Here is a 17,674-nt window from a genome sequence, read left to right as displayed (position 1 = left end):
TGAGCTAGCCGGGCTTTTTTTTTCTTTATTGCCGTGAAACACAAAACAAAAATACACATGATAAAACACGTCAACTACACTTGAGCTGACATGTACGCGGCTAAAATCTTTTCAGGTTCACCAACTCATCAAATAGACATTGCAATTGTGGTGGATCCTGCTGCATCCTGAAAGTTTCGCGTATATACACCGCACTTTCAATGAAGTTTTCACGCGCAGATCGTGTATTTATATCTGCGTGACGCACCTGCATTCGTGTTTTCCACAGACTATGGAGGCCAAGAAGCATAATTAAATCATAAGGTGCATCATCGTTCTGCACTGGAAGGAATCTGATACCGTACGGAGTTAGGGGAAGTTCCTTTTTAATTGTCCTTTGGAGGACGTCTCATAGAAAGACAGCATCCCAACACTGTAAGAAGACGTGTTCAATTGTCTCCGGTTTTTTGCACAACAGGCAATTTGTTGTCCATGGGACGAAGATACCTTTTTCATTCAGCCAGGTTTTAACAGGGAGCGTATTAGAGTGAAGTTTGAATAGGAACGTTTTAGCAGATGGCCTCACGGGCATCTTCTTGACTCTTTTCAAAACGTCCTGCCCTGGGCCTCCACAGTGTAATGCCCGGTAAAAAGGCACCGGCAGCATCACGTCAATGAGATCTTTATACAGTTTTTTTCTCGGAACATTGAAAAGGTAATCAAAAGAATACCGCACTTCCAGCAACTTGCACGAAAAAACAACCTCGCGCAGGTAGCCAGTCACAGTACCAGGCATGCTTTCACATGACACAATCCATTCAGGGAGCAGCCTCTGCAATCGCACTTGCATCACAGTTCTCAGACAGGTATCTTTTTGATCACGCAGGAATATAAATCGCGAAACCACTTGACGCAAGAACAAATGGGCAAGGCCAAGCCCGCCCCTTTTAACAGAAATAAACAAATTCGTCCGGGCGGTTTTTTCCCATGTGGATGCCCAAATAAAAACAGCAAAAACGCGGTGCATTTTCTGAATTGAGGTCCGTGAGACACACAACACATTCATGAGGTACCACAGCCTCGAAATAAGAAAAACATTGCAAATAGAAGCGCGCGAAAACATTGAGAGTTGCCTTCCTTGCCACGCACCCGCTTTTTCTTTCGCTCTGGATGTTTCTTCCATCCAGTGCACGTTGGGATCTCGATAACAATCTAAAGGCACACCTAGATATCGCGTTGGGAGAACAGACCATCGCAGCTTACAGAAGAAATCAGGTGTCACGTCCCAATCACCGTGCCAAAACCCAGAGCTTTTCTCCCAATTGATCTTGCATCCGGTTTGATCACAAAATGTTTGGACGACACCCGTAACTTCACAGATGCTCTTTCTAGTTGCACAAAACACTGCTATGTCATCAGCATATGCTAGCATTTTCACGTGTGCTGATTGCAGCTTGAACCCTAAAATGCGATCGCTATCAATGATAGCCAAGCAAAGTGGCTCTAAAGACAGTGCAAAAAGCAGGGGTGAGAGCGGGCAGCCCTGCCTTACCGATGAACGTACTGCGATGCTGTCAGTCAGTTCACCATTCACTATAATACGGGTCGTGCAGTTCGCGTAAGCCATTTTAACACCCTCCACTATGACTTTTCCAAGGTTAGAATGCTCCAAAATGGAAAAAAGAATTTCGTGAGAAACACGGTCAAAGGCTTTCGCCAAATCTAACTGCATCATGGCTATCTGACCACCGAGTGCATCAACACATTCTAGTACGGTTCTTGCGACATGCATATTCGTGGCAATGGATCGACCCTTGATGCCGCACGTTTGATGAGACCCAACCAGTTTTTTTATTACGCTTTGCAGTCTTTTTGCTAAAACCTTCATATACACCTTGTAGTCAACATTGCTGAGGCTAATCGGCCGATATGACCCCACAAACAGTCGTTTCTCTGGATCATCTGTCTTGGGTATTAGCACAATGTGCGATGTAGCGAAAGACAATGGAACAGAATTACGTTCATAAGCTCCAGTGATTACATCGAGCATAAACTGAGCCGCATACTGCTGAAAGGTTTTAAAGAAGGCAGCGCTTAGACCATCCGGCCCAGGTGCTTTCCCAGGTGTCAGGTCATCTATTGCAGATTCTATCTCCTGCAACGTTATCGGTGTTTCTAGGCGCGCTTTACTTTCGTCATCCAGGGCAGGCATCAGTCTTAGAAAATCTGTTTGAAAGCCACCTACAGTCTCAAGCTTGGCGCTAAGCAGTTCTTCGAAGTGCTCTGCTACCGCACGCTGAATATCTTTAGCATCTTCAATGATATGGCCGGCATACCTTATACTCCTTATTTCTTTCTGGCAGGCGTATCTTTTTTTGTCTGCTAGGGCTCGTTTTGTCGGCACTTCTCCAGCCCAAAGTTTTTCAGCCCTTGCACGTATGACAGCCGCTGTGTATCTTTCGCTGTCGATTGTTTCCAGCTCACTTTTAATCTCTCGTATTTTACTGGCGAAATGCCCTGGCACAGTACTTTCCATGCTAAAAAAAAACTGAAGTTGTTCATTCAGTTCTTTTTCTTTTTCTTTCTCTTTATGCCGCACCTTACTGCTCTTTTCTATGGATTTCAATTTGACCCACTCTTTGAAGCTGTCCCATTCCGCTGCAAAACTTACTGGTCGCATTGCATCAGGTTGATTTTCAAACTCGGTCTTAACTTCCGTAAGGAACTCTTCATCGGCGAGAAGTTTGGCATTCAGTTTCCATAGGTACCAGTTAAAGCGCGATTTCTTTCCTTTTCTACCAAACACTGCACTCACGAGACAATGATCGCTGAAAGACACAGGTTTGACCTCATATGCAGTACATAGGGAAACAAGATCAACCGAGGCATACACCCTATCCAATCTAGCATGGCTATCTCGCTGAAAGTGCGTGAACTCTGGTTGGTTTCCAGTGGAGAACACACTACCAACATCCTCAAGGCCGTAATCATGCACAAGTGCATTCAACAGCTCGGAGCTTCTGTCTCTTCGAGGTTTACACTTCGCCGCTCGGTCCACAGCTGCGCACACACAGTTGTAATCGTCAAGTGCAAGCAAGATTTTGTCGACCTTCAACCACAATTCAATAGACTCAAAAAAACGATTCACGTTCGCATTCTGAATTGGGAGCATACACACACATAACACGCCAGCATAAATTACAGTAGGTAAAATCAGTAACCAAAAGCCGACCACTTGGACAGGCAAAAGTGAACTCTACACTTACTCCCAGCGTGTTACGTATAAATAAAAGGCATCCGCCCGACACACCAACAGAATGGCATACACACACATAAAAGTTTGTTTGAAAAGAAGCCACCATACGGTCAGTGCTTTCTTGGCTCTCAATCTTTGACTCTTGCACAGCTGCTATATCTATATCATTATCCACAAGGAGGCGACTGAGCTGGCATTGTCGCCTTCTCGCTCCCAGCCCTCTGACATTCAAAGTAGCTACGTGTAACGCCGAATTAAACTTGAGAGTCATGTGTTAGAAAGGGCCGCCCGTACCCGCATGGTGCCTACCTTCCTGGTTGCATGGCCTCCGCTTCTGAAGAAGAGCGGCATATGTGTGCACGTATTGTCCTCCCAGCAGAACGTCGGGCTGCATTCAAACGAAGTCCAAGCACCGTTTTTCATTTTTTTTCCACATACGCCCCGCTTGGTTGCAGAATGTTCCTGACGCTGGTCGGTAGGCAGCCGACCCACAAATCGTTCAGGACACCACAAAACCTACGGAGGCGGATTCCCCGCCTGCCGCGTGTCGGCAGAGAAGTTCGGCTTCGGTCTCAAAGTCGATCTTCGGATGCCCGCAGTTTTCGGCGGCGGCTCACCACAAACTCCGCCTGGCAACTGAGTCTCCTCGAAGCTTTCCTCGTGTGGACGTTTTGAGGCAATTAAGGCCGCTGTCTCCGGCGCAACTTCCATGGCATCAGTGCAAGGAGGCTCAGTACTCAGATGCTCCTCAGCGTCAGAAAACTTGATTACGTCCTCTGACGCTTCCTTTGAAGCGCTTTCGTGGTCCTGTTGGTCCTGCGATGGAACGTGCGAGACGTGCCGAGTTTCGTTCTTTTCACTTGAGGCAGTCACCTTATGCTTAGTTAAAACCGTCATGGAAGGCGCGTCCTGTTTCGTTGACTGTCCTCTAATGTCGGCCGCCTACTCCGCATCCACCTCATCCATTATCAACTCGGACGTGTCCTCGCTGGTCCCAGGTCCGGCAATGCGTGCGTAGGTACGTGCACACTGGCTGTCTTCATGACCGAACCGTCGACAGGTTCCGCAGCGAGGAACCCGGCACTCCTTGCGGATGTGACCCGTGCTCCGACAGCGTAGGCACAAGGGAGGTCTGCCTGGCACAACAACGAGCGCCAACTCACCGCTAACGTTCAACTGATGTGGCAGGTCATCCGGCTTCACGCCAGCTTTCAACTTAAGCGTGACAAGTCTAGTAGTTGAGCCTTTTTCTACCATACCTTTCACACGCCAGCGCTCCCTTGTAACTTCCAACACCTTTCCATACGGCGTAAAGGCAGCACGCACATCCTCGTCTGGCACGTTGTGTAAAAGCCAGTGAAGTTTCAGTCGCACGTCTCTTTGTTGGCCGGGTCAATTACCAAGCAGCGACTGTTTTTCACACACAACTCACCGACACTAACAAGCTTGGTCACCGCTCCAGGATCCTTGAGAGTGACAGCCCAGACGTGGCTCATCCGATACGCCCCCATCGCAACAACATCGGGGATCAGCGAATGCTGTGCCAACGCGTCGCGGAAATCTTCCACCCGCTAAGGGCGGGCCCTGATATCGGCGCGCAAAAAAACCGTATTCAAAACAAACCGACCTGTTGGCAGTGCAGGCAAAACAACTTGATAAGTACCATCCTGTTCAGCAGTCCTGTTACCGCGGCCTGACTAGGCCGCTGAAGCCGCTCCTGAGGAGCCCTGCATCCTGCGTCCGTTCACTGGCGTGGCCGGAAGCAGAATCCCCGACTGAGCTAGCCGGGCCATGCTGCATAGCGTTAGTGTGGCTCTATTTAATGACAACGAAAGAATGAAGGCCGCTAATGGATCTAAAATAATGATAATAATCATTACCTTGAATCGCTCTTTGAGATTCTTTCTTGATCAAAACAATGAAAAATAAAAGCAACGCCCAGCGTGGGGCTCGAACCCACGACCCTGAGATTAAGAGTCTCATGCTCTACCGACTGAGCTAGCCGGGCCATGCTGCAGATTGTTAGTGTGGCTCTATTTAATGACAACGAAAGAATGAAGGCCGCTAATGGATCTAAAATAATGATAAAAATCATTACCTTGAATCGCTCTTTGAGATTCTTTCTTGATCAAAACAATGAAAAATAAAAGCAACGCCCAACGTGGGGCTCGAACCCACGACCTTGAGAATAAGAGTCTCATGCTCTACCGACTGAGCTAGCCGGGCCATGCTGCAGAGCGTTAGTGTGGCTCTATTTAAAGACAACGAAAGAATGAAGGCCGCTAATGGATCTAAAATAATGATAAAAATCATTACCTTGAATCGCTCTTTGAGATTCTTTCTTGATCAAAACAATGAAAAATAAAAGCAACGCCCAACGTGGGGCTCGAACCCACGACCCTGAGATTAAGAGTCTCATGCTCTACCGACTGAGCTAGCCGGGCTTTTTTTTTTTTTTTTTTTTTCTTTATTACCAGGCTTATGACAAGTACAAAACACAAAATCAATGATAAAAGAGTCGCCAATCCTTCGGCTGACACATGTGATTTAAAATTGCTTGATGCCAACCAACTGGTCAAGTATATTCATCCATTCCGGTGGATCAGGCTCGCTTTTGTACACATCTCGGATATACGCCACGCTCTCCACGAAATTTTCTCTAACAGGTCGCGTATTGACGTCCGCATGACGCACTTGCATTCTAGTCTTCCATATACTATGGAGGCTAAGGAGCATTATCATATCGTATGGGGTTTCTTGATTTTCAACTGGCAGGAAGCGTATACCGTAGGGATCTATTGGGAGTTCTTTTTTTATTGTTCTTTGAAGAACATCCCAATGAAATATCGGGTCCCAGCAGTCTATAAAGACATGCTCAATTGTTTCGGGTTTCTTGCAGAGGAGGCAATTGGTTGTCCACGGGACAAATATTCCTTTTTTTTCCAGCCAAACTTTGACTGGAAGCGTCCCGGTATGTAATTTGAAGAAAAACGACTTTGTCGTAGGCTTAACTGGCATCCTCTTTACTCTCTTCAAGACGTCCTGTCCTGGGCCTCCATAGTATACAGAACGGTACACAGGCACAGGTAGCATAATGTCTATAAGGTCTGTATACAGTTTGCGCCTTGAAACTGAAGAAAGATATTCCATTGAAAATCGGACACTCAGCATTCTGAATGCAAGAACAACCTCACGTAAGTAACCAGAGACCGTGGTACAGGGATCTAAAAATGACGTGACAATGAATTGTGGTAGCATATTGCACATTCTTATTTGTAAAACAGTTCGCAAAAACGGGTCTTGCTGGTCTCGAAGATATAGAAACCGAGATACTATCTGGCGTAAAAACAAATGAACGAGACCAAGGCCTCCGTATCTAACAGGCCGAAACAAATTTGTGCGGCTCATTCTTTCCCATGTGGAGGACCAAATAAACACAGAAAAAATGCGATGCACTTTTTGTACATGGACCCGTGACATAGATAAGACATTCATTATATACCATATTTTGGAAAGCAAGAAAACATTACAGATGCTAGCCCGCGCGAACATAGATAAATCCCTTCCTTGCCATCCTTCCACTTTTTCCCGTACTCGGTTGGTTTCCTCTGCCCACTGTCGCTCAGTGTCACGATAACAGCAAAGCGGCACGCCAAGGTACTTTGTAGGTAATTCCGCCCACTTCATGAAAGCGAAATACTCGGGTTTATTATCCCATTGTCCGTGCCAAAAGCCTGAGCTTTTTTCCCAATTAATTTGGCAACCTGTCTGTTTGCAATATTTCCCCGTAATGGTAACAACTTCCCGAACGCTGTCTTTATCTGAACAGAAGACGGCAATATCATCCGCATAAGCTAGGACCTTAACATGAGCGTCGTAAAGCTTAAAACCGATCACCTTATTGCTGTGAAGCAAAGCTAAACACATTGGCTCGAGGTACATTCCAAATAGCAGGGGCGACAGCGGGCAGCCCTGTCTTACCGACGAGCGCACTGGCACGCTTTCAGTAAGAGTACCATTTACAATCACACGTGTCGTGCAACATGCGTATGACATCTTAACGCCTTCTAGTATGACTCGACCGACGTTGGTGTGCTCAAGAATACTAAGTAAAACCACGTGCGATACGCGGTCAAAAGCTTTTGCTAAATCGAGTTGCAGCATAGCAACACGGCCTTCACAAACATCGCAACATTCCAGAACATTACGGGCGACATGAATATTTGTAGCTATTGTGCGGCCTTTGATGCCACATGTTTGGTGTGGACCTACCAAAAGCTTTATTACGGTTTGTAGTCGGTTTGCTGAGACTTTAGTGTAGATTTTGTAGTCTGTGTTGGTAAGGCTAATTGGACGGTACGACCCCACCAACAACCGCTGCTCGGGATCATCAGTTTTGGGTATCAAAGTAATATGGGAAGCCCCAAAGGACAGTGGCACTCTTTGCTTTTCATACGCTTCCGAGATCACACGGTGTAACAGAAGGGCCACTGGTGTTCTAAACACCTTGTAAAAATTTGCTGTTAACCCATCCGGTCCAGGGGCTTTACCAGATTGTAAGCCATCGATTGCACTTTCAATTTCGCTAATAGTAATTGGTTCTTCAAGTCGCGCTTTTGTCTCATCATCAAGCGATGGCATAAGCGGTAAAAACTCTTTTTCAAACCCGTCTTGGACATCTCTTTCACGGCCTAACAACTCGCTGAAATATTCAACAAAAGCTTGCTCTATGATTTTACTGTCTGAAATTACCTCGCCTTGGTATCGTATCTGTTTAATTTCTTTCCGGCACGCGTACCTTTTCTCGTCCGATAAGGCGCGTTTTGTTGGCGTTTCGCCTGCCCACAACTTTTGAGCTCGCGCTCTTATCACCGCCGCTTTGTACTCGTTCGTGTCAATCTGTTGCAAGCGGCTCTTTACTTCTCTCATTTCCTTCGAACAGCTTCCTGGCTTGTCGCTTTCAATGGCCAAAAGAAATTCAAGACGTTCATGTAATTGCTTTTCTTCATTGTTGCGCTTGAACTTATTGATGCAGCTTCTCTCAATAGCTTTTATTTTTACGCGCTGCTTGAATTCATCCCATTCGGCAACAGCGTTTGCCGAATTAGCCTGAATAATATATTTTATTTGTTCATCTACGTAGTTAATAAATTCTTCGTCTTCTAAAAGCTTGTCATTCTGCTTCCATAGATCCCAGCTAAATTTCGGTTTTTCCTTCCTTGTTCCGACAGTTGCAATTACTAGGCAATGATCACTAAACTGTACAGGTACGACCTCATATTTGGTACACAGCGGCAAAAGCTCTAGAGAAACATATATTCTGTCAAGTCTTGCATGACTTTCATTCTGAAAATGCGTAAATAGTGGACGCATACCATCTGTTAGAGCTGCCCCCACATCTTCCAAATTGCATTCTTGTACAATCTGATTAAGCGCTAACGCACTCTTGTCCCTAAGAGGCAGCTTTTTTAAACGATCAGCAACGCTACAGACACAGTTAAAGTCTCCTAACAGGATTACTTTCTTGTCGCATGAAAGATACTGATAAAGATTATCAAAAAACACTGCGCGGTCAGCCTCAACGTTTGGCGCATAAACACAAACTGCTCGCCAGTTGCACGCATGGAAGAAAAAATCTACGACAAGAAAACGCCCATTTTCACAAATGACGACAGATTCAGGGACAACTGTTATGTCGTTGCGAATAAAAAGAACGCAACCCCCTGATGTACCAAGAGCATGGCAAACACATACGTTGTAGCGGGTCTGAAAGGGTGCCACCATACGATCTGTTTGCTCAACACTTTCGATCTTTGTTTCTTGGACAGCTATTAGGTCAAGTTCTTTTTCCAAGAGAAGTCTTTTAAGCTGGTACTGTTTTTTTCTTGCTCCCAGTCCTCTTACGTTTAATGTGGCAATACGTAGCACTATCTTATTGCTAGGATCCATGATTTAGTTTGAATATTTGAACGTATGGTGGCGGCCTTTGCTGGTAAAAAACAAACAAACAAAAAAGGCTTACTGAACTTAGTTGCATATGCTCTTCATAATGCAGACACATAGTTGCACCAGACAGTAGCCAGAAACTGTCTTCACAAAGTCCCCTCAGCATCTTCCAACGCAGCCAGCAACAATGCACAGATTCACGATAGTTACGGTGGCGGTTTTCCCGCTGACCGTGTATCAGGCGGGATGTTGGGGCGCGGCTTAAAACTCGGCCGTCTGGTCGAAGCCGCTTTTGGTGGCGGTTCATCTCCAATGCTGCTTCCTGGCGTCCCCGATGCGTCGCTTGTTGCATCCCGTGGACGCTTTCCCGCTAGGCTACCGGTTGCATCTTCCGCGACGTCCATGGTTTCACCTTGCTGATGCATCTCGTGTGATGAATCTTCAGCAAGTGGCCTGTCCTTTCCTTCTGTTGAAGTTGTTTTGTTGGCAGAAGCTACCGTCTGATGAGTCTCGGTTGAATTGTCCACTTCAGGGGTCGTCTTCTGCTCAGATCCTGAAGCAGCTGACTGTGTTTCTTCCACATCAGTTACATTTTTTGCTGCCTATTCAGATTCAACCTCGTCCATGAGCAGATCGGACGTATCCATTCTGCTCACGGGGCCTGCAGCGCTGGCATATGTGCGGGTGCATTGGGTCTCTTCATGTCCATACCTTCGGCACGCACCGCAACGTGGTACTTTACACTGCCGTCGGATGTGACCAGTAGAATGGCACCGGAGGCAGAGTGGCGGTCGTCCCGATACAACCACAAGTGCCAGCTCGCCTGCAACAATGACTTGGTGTGGAAGGTCGTCAAGCTTTATCCCTGGCTTGAGCTTGAGGGACACCAACCTCGTAGTTGAGCCTTTATCGGCGACACCTTGAACGCGCCATCGCTCTCTCGTGACATCACTGACTGTTCCGTATGGCGCAAAAACTAGCCTCACGTCTTCGTCAGTCACGCCATGAAGAAGCCAGTGCAATTTCATACGCACGCATTGGTTCACCGGTTCAATAACAAGGCACCGATGCTCTTTAACCTTCAGCTCGCCTGCATTCAAAATCTTCTTCACACCTTCCGCATCCTTGAAAGTTACCGCCCATACATGGCTCATTCGATACGCCCCCAGAGCGATAACGTCTGGGAGCAGCGACATTCCGGCTAGCGCATCGCGAAAGTCTTCCACCCTGTATGGGCGGGCCCTTATGTCAGCGTGCAGAAAAATAGAATTCAAAACAACTCGCCCGGTTGGCAGACTTGGCAGGATAACCTGGTATTCCTTGTCAGATGCAAAACCCTCGTTTCCGCGGCCTGACATGGCCGCTGAAGCCGCTCCTGAGGAGCCCTGCATCCTGCGTCCGTTCACTGGCGTGGCCGGAAGCAGAATCCCTCTGAGCTAGCCGGGCCATGCTGCAGAGCGTAAGTGTGGCTCTATTTAATGACAACGAAAGAATGAAGGCCGCTAATGGATCTAAAATAATGATAAAAATCATTACCTCGAATCGCTCTTTGAGATTCTTTCTTGATCAAAACAATGAAAAATAAAAGCAACGCCCAACGTGGGGCTCGAACCCACGACCCTGAAATTAAGAGTCTCATGCTCTACCGACTGAGCTAGCCGGGCCATGCTGCAGAGCGTAAGTGTGGCTCTATTTATTGACAGCTGAAGAAGAAATTAAAGTGCGCTAATGGATCTAAAATAATGATAAAAATCATTACCTTGAATCGCTCTTTGAGATTCTTTCTTGATCAAAACAATGAAAAATAAAAGCAACGCCCAACGTGGGGCTCGAACCCACGACCCTGAGATTAAGAGTCTCATGCTCTACCGACTGAGCTAGCCGGGCCATGCTGCAGAGCGTAGGTGTGGCTCTATTTAATGACAACGAAAGAATGAAGGCCGCTAATGGATCTAAAATAATGATAAAAATCATTACCTCGAATCGCTCTTTGAGATTCTTTCTTGATCAAAACAATGAAAAATGAAAGCAACGCCCAACGTGGGGCTCGAACCCACGACCCTGAGATTAAGAGTCTCATGCTCTACCGACTGAGCTAGCCGGGCCATGCTGCAGAGCGTTAGTGTGGCTCTATTTAATGACAACGAAAGAATGAAGGCCGCTAATGGATCTAAAATAATGATAAAAATCATTACCTTGAATCGCTCTTTGAGATTCTTTCTTGATCAAAACAATGAAAAATAAAAGCATTTACGCCTAATGTCTCCACAATCTCAAACTTAATGGCTTTCTAATTGTGTTCCAGGAGAATGATATCATCGGCACGCATCAGTGCCGATAAGCGACTTGTTTCCATTCGAACCATTCGTCGCCACAAAATGAACTTCGCTATGTCGATCGCCGCGCCGTAACACATCCTAGTGAGAAGAGCAAATACTTTTGAGTCGCCTTCGAAAGGCGTTGTCATGCCACCTGCAGGAGCTTACAGGGATCAGACTGCACGCTACGTCGCAGCTTTTCGTGGCGTGTGTCAGATAACTCTGCTACATCGAGAGCGCCTGGGCAAGGGCGTTATCTTTCACAACCGTATCTATATAGTGGTGCTGAGTATGCTCGTTCGTTTATCGCGAACCAAGCGGTTAAGAGCAGCGTTTTTAAGGCGCGCTGGATGGATGGATGGAATATAGGAGCGTCCCCTTTGAAACGGGGTGGTAGCAGTAGCTATCATGCTCATTTTTCTCCCTAAATCTTCATTATTGATTTAGAATGGTTAACTAAACCATCATTCTATTTATTAAATTTTTGTTCCTACTTTACTAACATTATGTCACTTCCCTGCTTTTAAGCCACCAATCTTCCAGTCGGTTTTCGCTAGCTTCCACCGCCGGTTTATTCACCCGGCCACTGTTATCTCTAAACCTCAGAGCTTCAGGAAGAGTGACTGCGCCTGCATCGACTTCCGGATGGATACCATTACATTCGAGTATTATATGGTCAATTGTTTCACTGGAGTTTCCACATACAGCACAGGCGTCATCTTCATTGTTAAATTTCTTTTTGTAGCTGCGTGTTCTAAGGCCCCTGATCTAGCTTCAAAAAGTAGGGCACTGCCTCTTGAGTTATCAAAGAAAGCTTCCTTCCTGATCTGCCTTTTCCACTTTCGGTATAATTCCACACTGTTTTTTTTTATCGAATTTATGCAATTTTTACGTTCTGCGTTTTTCACCTGTTGCTTAACGCTCTTTATTTCTCCGTCCTTGTGACTAGCGCACTTACTAGTTAGTTTCCTAGTTCGTTTCCTACATTGTGAGTCATCCTTTAGCTGCCCATCTGTTACTGTCCAATTTCCTCAGGCGTTCCTCATATAATATTTTACGCTGAGCTTCCTGTACTTCGAAAGATGGAGGGTTGAAATCTGGGTCAGTTGGTACATAGTAAGAGAATAAAAACCAGCCAAGGGACGAGGACGAAGAAAGACGATGTACACACGGAAGCTGTGTACAGCTTTCGTGTGTACATCGTCTTTCTTCGTCCTCGTCCCTTGGCTGGTTTTTATTCTCTGTCTTCGAAAGATGCCCAGCCCATATCTCCCTGTACCGCCTCAGTTGCGGTTTTGCCGTGGGCACCCAGTGCAGAACAATTGCAGCGCCACCTGGGAAATGTGCAGGTTCCCAGGTTTGACCTCATATGCAGTACATAGGGAAACAAGATCAACCGAGGCATACACCCTATCCAATCTAGCATGGCTATCTCGCTGAAAGTGCGTGAACTCTGGTTGGTTTCCAGTGGAGAACACACTACCAACATCCTCAAGGCCGTAATCATGCACAAGTGCATTCAACAGCTCGGAGCTTCTGTCTCTTCGAGGTTTACACTTCGCCGCTCGGTCCACAGCTGCGCACACACAGTTGTAATCGTCAAGTGCAAGTAAGATTTTGTCGACCTTCAACCACAATTCAATAGACTCAAAAAAAACGATTCACGTTCGCATTCTGAATTGGGAGCATACACACACATAATACGCCAGCATAAATTACAGTAGGTAAAATAAGTAACCAAAAGCCGACCACTTGGACAGGCAAAAGTGAACTCTACACTTACTCCCAGCGTGTTACGTATAAATAAAAGGCATCCGCCCGACACACCAACAGAATGGCATACACACACATAAAAGTTTGTTTGAAAAGAAGCCACCATACGGTCAGTGCTTTCTTGGCTCTCAATCTTTGACTCTTGCACAGCTGCTATATCTATATCATTATCCACAAGGAGGCGACTGAGCTGGCATTGTCGCCTTCTCGCTCCCAGCCCTCTGACATTCAAAGTAGCTACGTGTAACGCCGAATTAAGCTTGAGAGTCATGTGTTAGAAAGGGCCGCCCGTACCCGCATGGTGCCTACCTTCCTGGTTGCATGGCCTCCGCTTCTGAAGAAGATCGGCATATGTGTGCACGTATTGTCCTCCCAGCAGAACGTCGGGCTGCATTTAAACGAAGTCCAAGCACCGTTTTTCATTTTTTTTTTCCACAGACGCCCCGCTTGGTTGCAGAATGTTCCTGACGCTGGTCGGTAGGCAGCCGACCCACAAATCGTTCAGGACATCACAAAACCTACGGAGGCGGTTTCCCCGCCTGCCGCGTGTCGGCAGAGAAGTTCGGCTTCGGTCTCAAAGTCGATCTTCGGATGCCCGCAGTTTTCGGCGGCGGCTCACCACAAACTCCGCCTGGCAACTGAGTCTCCTCGAAGCTTTCCTCGTGTGGACGTTTTGAGGCAATTAAGGCCGCTGTCTCCGGCGCAACTTCCATGGCATCAGTGCAAGGAGGCTCAGTACTCAGATGCTCCTCAGCGTCAGAAAACTTGATTACGTCCTCTGACGCTTCCTTTGAAGCGCTTTCGTGGTCCTGTTGGTCCTGCGATGGAACGTGCGAGACGTGCCGAGTTTCGTTCTTTTCACTTGAGGCAGTCACCTTATGCTTAGTTAAAACCGTCATGGAAGGCGCGTCCTGTTTCGTTGACTGTCCTCTAATGTCGGCCGCCTCCTCCGCATCCACCTCATCCATTATCAACTCGGACGTGTCCTCGCTGGTCCCGGTCCGGCAATGCTTGCGTAGGTACGTGCACACTGGCTGTCTTCATGACCGAACCGTCGACAGGTTCCGCAGCGAGGAACCCGGCACTCCTTGCGGATGTGACCCGTGCTCCGACAGCGTAGGCACAAGGGAGGTCTGCCTGGCACAACAACGAGCGCCAACTCACCGCTAACGTTCAACTGATGTGGCAGGTCATCCAGCTTCACGCCAGCTTTCAACTTAAGCGTGACAAGTCTAGTAGTTGAGCCTTTTTCTACCATACCTTTCACACGCCAGCGCTCCCTTGTAACTTCCAACACCTTTGCATACGGCGTAAAGGCAGCACGCACATCCTCGTCTGGCACGTTGTGTAAAAGCCAGTGAAGTTTCAGTCGCACGTCTCTTTGTTGGCCGGGTCAATTACCAAGCAGCGACTGTTTTTCACACACAACTCACCGACACTAACAAGCTTGGTCACCGCTCCAGGATCCTTGAGAGTGACAGCCCAGACGTGGCTCATCCGATACGCCCCCATCGCAACAACATCGGGGATCAGCGAATGCTGTGCCAACGCGTCGCGGAAATCTTCCACCCGGTAAGGGCGGGCCCTGATATCGGCGTGCAAAAAAACCGTATTCAAAACAAACCGACCTGTTGGCAGTGCAGGCAAAACAACTTGATAAGTACCATCCTGTTCAGCAGTCCTGTTACCGCGGCCTGACATGGCCGCTGAAGCCGCTCCTGAGGAGCCCTGCATCCTGCGTCCGTTCACTGGCGTGGCCGGAAGCAGAATCCCCGACTGAGCTAGCCGGGCCATGCTGCATAGCGTTAGTGTGGCTCTATTTAATGACAACGAAAGAATGAAGGCCGCTAATGGATCTAAAATAATGATAATAATCATTACCTTGAATCGCTCTTAGAGCTTCTTTCTTGATCAAAACAATGAAAAATAAAAGCAACGCCCAACGTGGGGCTCGAACCCACGACCCTGAGATTAAGAGTCTCATGCTCTACCGACTGAGCTAGCCGGGCCATGCTGCAGAGCGTAAGTGTGGCTCTATTTACTGACAACTGAAGAAGAAATTAAAGTGCGCTAATGGATCTAAAATAATGATAAAAATCATTACCTTGAATCGCTCTTTGAGCTTCTTTCTTGATCAAAACAATGAAAAATAAAAGCAACGCCCAACGTGGGGCTCGAACCCACGACCCTGAGATTAAGAGTCTCATGCTCTACCGACTGAGCTAGCCGGGCCATGCTGCAGAGCGTTAGTGTGGCTCTATTTAATGACAACGAAAGAATGAAGGCCGCTAATGGATCTAAAATAATGATAAAAATCATTACCTTGAATCGCTCTCTGAGATTCTTTCTTGATCAAAACAATGAAAAATAAAAGCAACGCCCAGCGTGGGGCTCGAACCCACGACCCTGAGATTAAGAGTCTCATGCTCTACCGACTGAGCTAGCCGGGCCATGCTGCAGAGCGTTAGTGTGGCTCTATTTAATGACAACGAAAGAATGAAGGCCGCTAATGGATCTAAAATAATGATAAAAATCATTACCTTGAATCGCTCTCTGAGATTCTTTCTTGATCAAAACAATGAAAAATAAAAGCAACGCCCAACATGGGGCTCGAACCCACGACCTTGAGAATAAGAGTCTCATGCTCTACCGACTGAGATAGCCGGGCCATGCTGCAGAGCGTTAGTGTGGCTCTATTTAATGACAACGAAAGAATGAAGGCCGCTAATGCATCTAAAATAATGATAAAAATCATTGCCTTGAATCGCTCTTTGAGATTCTTTCTTGATCAAAACAATGAAAAATAAAAGCAACGCCCAACGTGGGGCTCGAACCCACGACCCTGAGATTAAGAGTCTCATGCTCTACCGACTGAGCTAGCCGGGCTTTTTTTTTTTTTTTTTTTTTTATTGCCTGCTTTGACAAATACACTGCAAATATATACAGATAAAACACGGTGACCATGCCGTGGTCAGCGTGAATGCTTAAAACTTCTTAAAATGAACAAGTTCATCTAGGACGCCAATCCAGTCTGGAGGTTCTGGCAATGTACGGTAAACATCTCGTAAGTACAAAATGCTTTCAATAAAATTCTCCCTGACTGGACGGACGTTTACATCGGCGTGCCTAACAGCCATCCTTGTTCGCCATATGCTGTGGAGCCCCAGAACCATGATTAGATCATAAGGAATGTCTCCATCGTTTTCAATTGGTAGAAAACGGATTCCGTACGGTGTTATTGGTAGGTCTTTCTTTAGAGTCCTTTGCAAGATGTCCCAGTAGAAGACTGGATCCCAGCAATCAATAAATACATGATCTATTGTTTCTGGTTTCTTGCATAATATACAGTTAGTTGTCCATGGAACGAATATTCCCTTTTCCTCTAACCAAGTCTTAACTGGGAGCGTGCCTGTATGAAGTTTAAAGAAGAAGGTTTTAATGCTGGGCTTAATATTCATCTTTTTAACTCTCTTTAAAACATCATTTCCTGGGCCTCCACAGTATATTGTTCGGTACCTGGGTGTTGGCAACATTGTATCCAGTAGGTCTCTGTACAGTTTTTTCCTTTGCACTGAACTTAAGTACTCAAGGGAAAATCGAGCCTTTAAGATTTGTACTGCAAGTACAACTTCTCGCCAAAACCCAGTTACTGCGCGTCCACCGTCATTGCATGATGAAACAATAAATTCAGGTAAGGCATTGCTTAAGTGCACTTGCATTACTGTGCGCAAAAAGTAGTCTTTCTGGTCCCGCAGAAAAATAAATCGCGACACAATTTGTCTTAAACACAGGTGAGACAGGCCTAATCCACCATTACAAACAGAATGAAACAAATTCGTCCTACTAGTACGTTCCCAACTTGCCCCCCAAATGAAAACCGCGAACACTCTGTGAATTTTTTGCAGATTTGTGCGTTTCATGAACAAAAATTGGAGTACGAACCACACCTTGGATATCAAAAAAAGATTGCAGACAGTCGCGCGGGCAAACATGGACAAATTACGGCCTTGCCAGCCTTGCGCCTTTTCCCTGACCCTTTCTGTCTCTTGACGCCAGTACTGTTCGCTATCTTGATAGCTATCAAGTGGCATACCCAGATACTTCGTAGGCAACGATGTCCATCGCATGTTTGCAAACGTTTCCGGTCTTTCGTACCAGTTACCATGCCAAAAGCCAGCCGATTTTTCCCAGTTAATCTCACAGCCAGTTGCGGTGCAAAAACCCCCAGCAACCTCGACTGCCTCACTTACGCTTTGTCGGTTCACACAGAAAATGGCTATATCATCCGCGTACGCAAGTACTTTCACTTCAGATGCTTGTAGCTTGAATCCACGGATTCTTTCATTATTAATCAGGCTTAAACAAAAGGGCTCTAGATACAAGGCAAATAGAAGAGGGGACA

The 17,674-nt window shown here is 46.6% G+C and overlaps 11 non-coding genes and 1 pseudogene across 11 annotated transcripts; all 12 read right to left on the bottom strand.

The window, feature by feature from the left end:
* Positions 1–61: 61 nt before the first annotated feature.
* On the bottom strand, positions 62–1,067 carry LOC146195640 (uncharacterized; annotated as a pseudogene).
* Positions 1,068–5,170: 4,103 nt separating this feature from the next.
* Positions 5,171–5,243, bottom strand: TRNAK-CUU (transfer RNA lysine (anticodon CUU)). Its single transcript has one exon. It is a non-coding gene; the product is annotated as a tRNA-Lys (tRNA).
* Positions 5,244–5,388: 145 nt separating this feature from the next.
* TRNAK-CUU (transfer RNA lysine (anticodon CUU)) lies at positions 5,389–5,461 on the bottom strand. Its single transcript has one exon. It is a non-coding gene; the product is annotated as a tRNA-Lys (tRNA).
* Positions 5,462–5,606: 145 nt separating this feature from the next.
* On the bottom strand, positions 5,607–5,679 carry TRNAK-CUU (transfer RNA lysine (anticodon CUU)). The gene has a single exon. It is a non-coding gene; the product is annotated as a tRNA-Lys (tRNA).
* Positions 5,680–10,772: 5,093 nt separating this feature from the next.
* On the bottom strand, positions 10,773–10,845 carry TRNAK-CUU (transfer RNA lysine (anticodon CUU)). Its single transcript has one exon. It is a non-coding gene; the product is annotated as a tRNA-Lys (tRNA).
* A 150-nt stretch (positions 10,846–10,995) lies between these two features.
* On the bottom strand, positions 10,996–11,068 carry TRNAK-CUU (transfer RNA lysine (anticodon CUU)). The gene has a single exon. It is a non-coding gene; the product is annotated as a tRNA-Lys (tRNA).
* A 145-nt stretch (positions 11,069–11,213) lies between these two features.
* Positions 11,214–11,286, bottom strand: TRNAK-CUU (transfer RNA lysine (anticodon CUU)). The gene has a single exon. It is a non-coding gene; the product is annotated as a tRNA-Lys (tRNA).
* A 3,922-nt stretch (positions 11,287–15,208) lies between these two features.
* On the bottom strand, positions 15,209–15,281 carry TRNAK-CUU (transfer RNA lysine (anticodon CUU)). The gene has a single exon. It is a non-coding gene; the product is annotated as a tRNA-Lys (tRNA).
* A 150-nt stretch (positions 15,282–15,431) lies between these two features.
* On the bottom strand, positions 15,432–15,504 carry TRNAK-CUU (transfer RNA lysine (anticodon CUU)). The gene has a single exon. It is a non-coding gene; the product is annotated as a tRNA-Lys (tRNA).
* Positions 15,505–15,649: 145 nt separating this feature from the next.
* Positions 15,650–15,722, bottom strand: TRNAK-CUU (transfer RNA lysine (anticodon CUU)). The gene has a single exon. It is a non-coding gene; the product is annotated as a tRNA-Lys (tRNA).
* Positions 15,723–15,867: 145 nt separating this feature from the next.
* Positions 15,868–15,940, bottom strand: TRNAK-CUU (transfer RNA lysine (anticodon CUU)). Its single transcript has one exon. It is a non-coding gene; the product is annotated as a tRNA-Lys (tRNA).
* A 145-nt stretch (positions 15,941–16,085) lies between these two features.
* Positions 16,086–16,158, bottom strand: TRNAK-CUU (transfer RNA lysine (anticodon CUU)). The gene has a single exon. It is a non-coding gene; the product is annotated as a tRNA-Lys (tRNA).
* Between the last annotated feature and the right edge of the window lie 1,516 nt (positions 16,159–17,674).

Source organism: Amblyomma maculatum, chromosome 3, assembly GCF_055883805.1.
Source record: "Amblyomma maculatum isolate TAMU_Amacu chromosome 3, ASM5588380v1, whole genome shotgun sequence".
Lineage (NCBI taxonomy): Eukaryota > Metazoa > Arthropoda > Arachnida > Ixodida > Ixodidae > Amblyomma > Amblyomma maculatum.
This window is presented reverse-complemented; position numbering and strand designations above follow the sequence as displayed.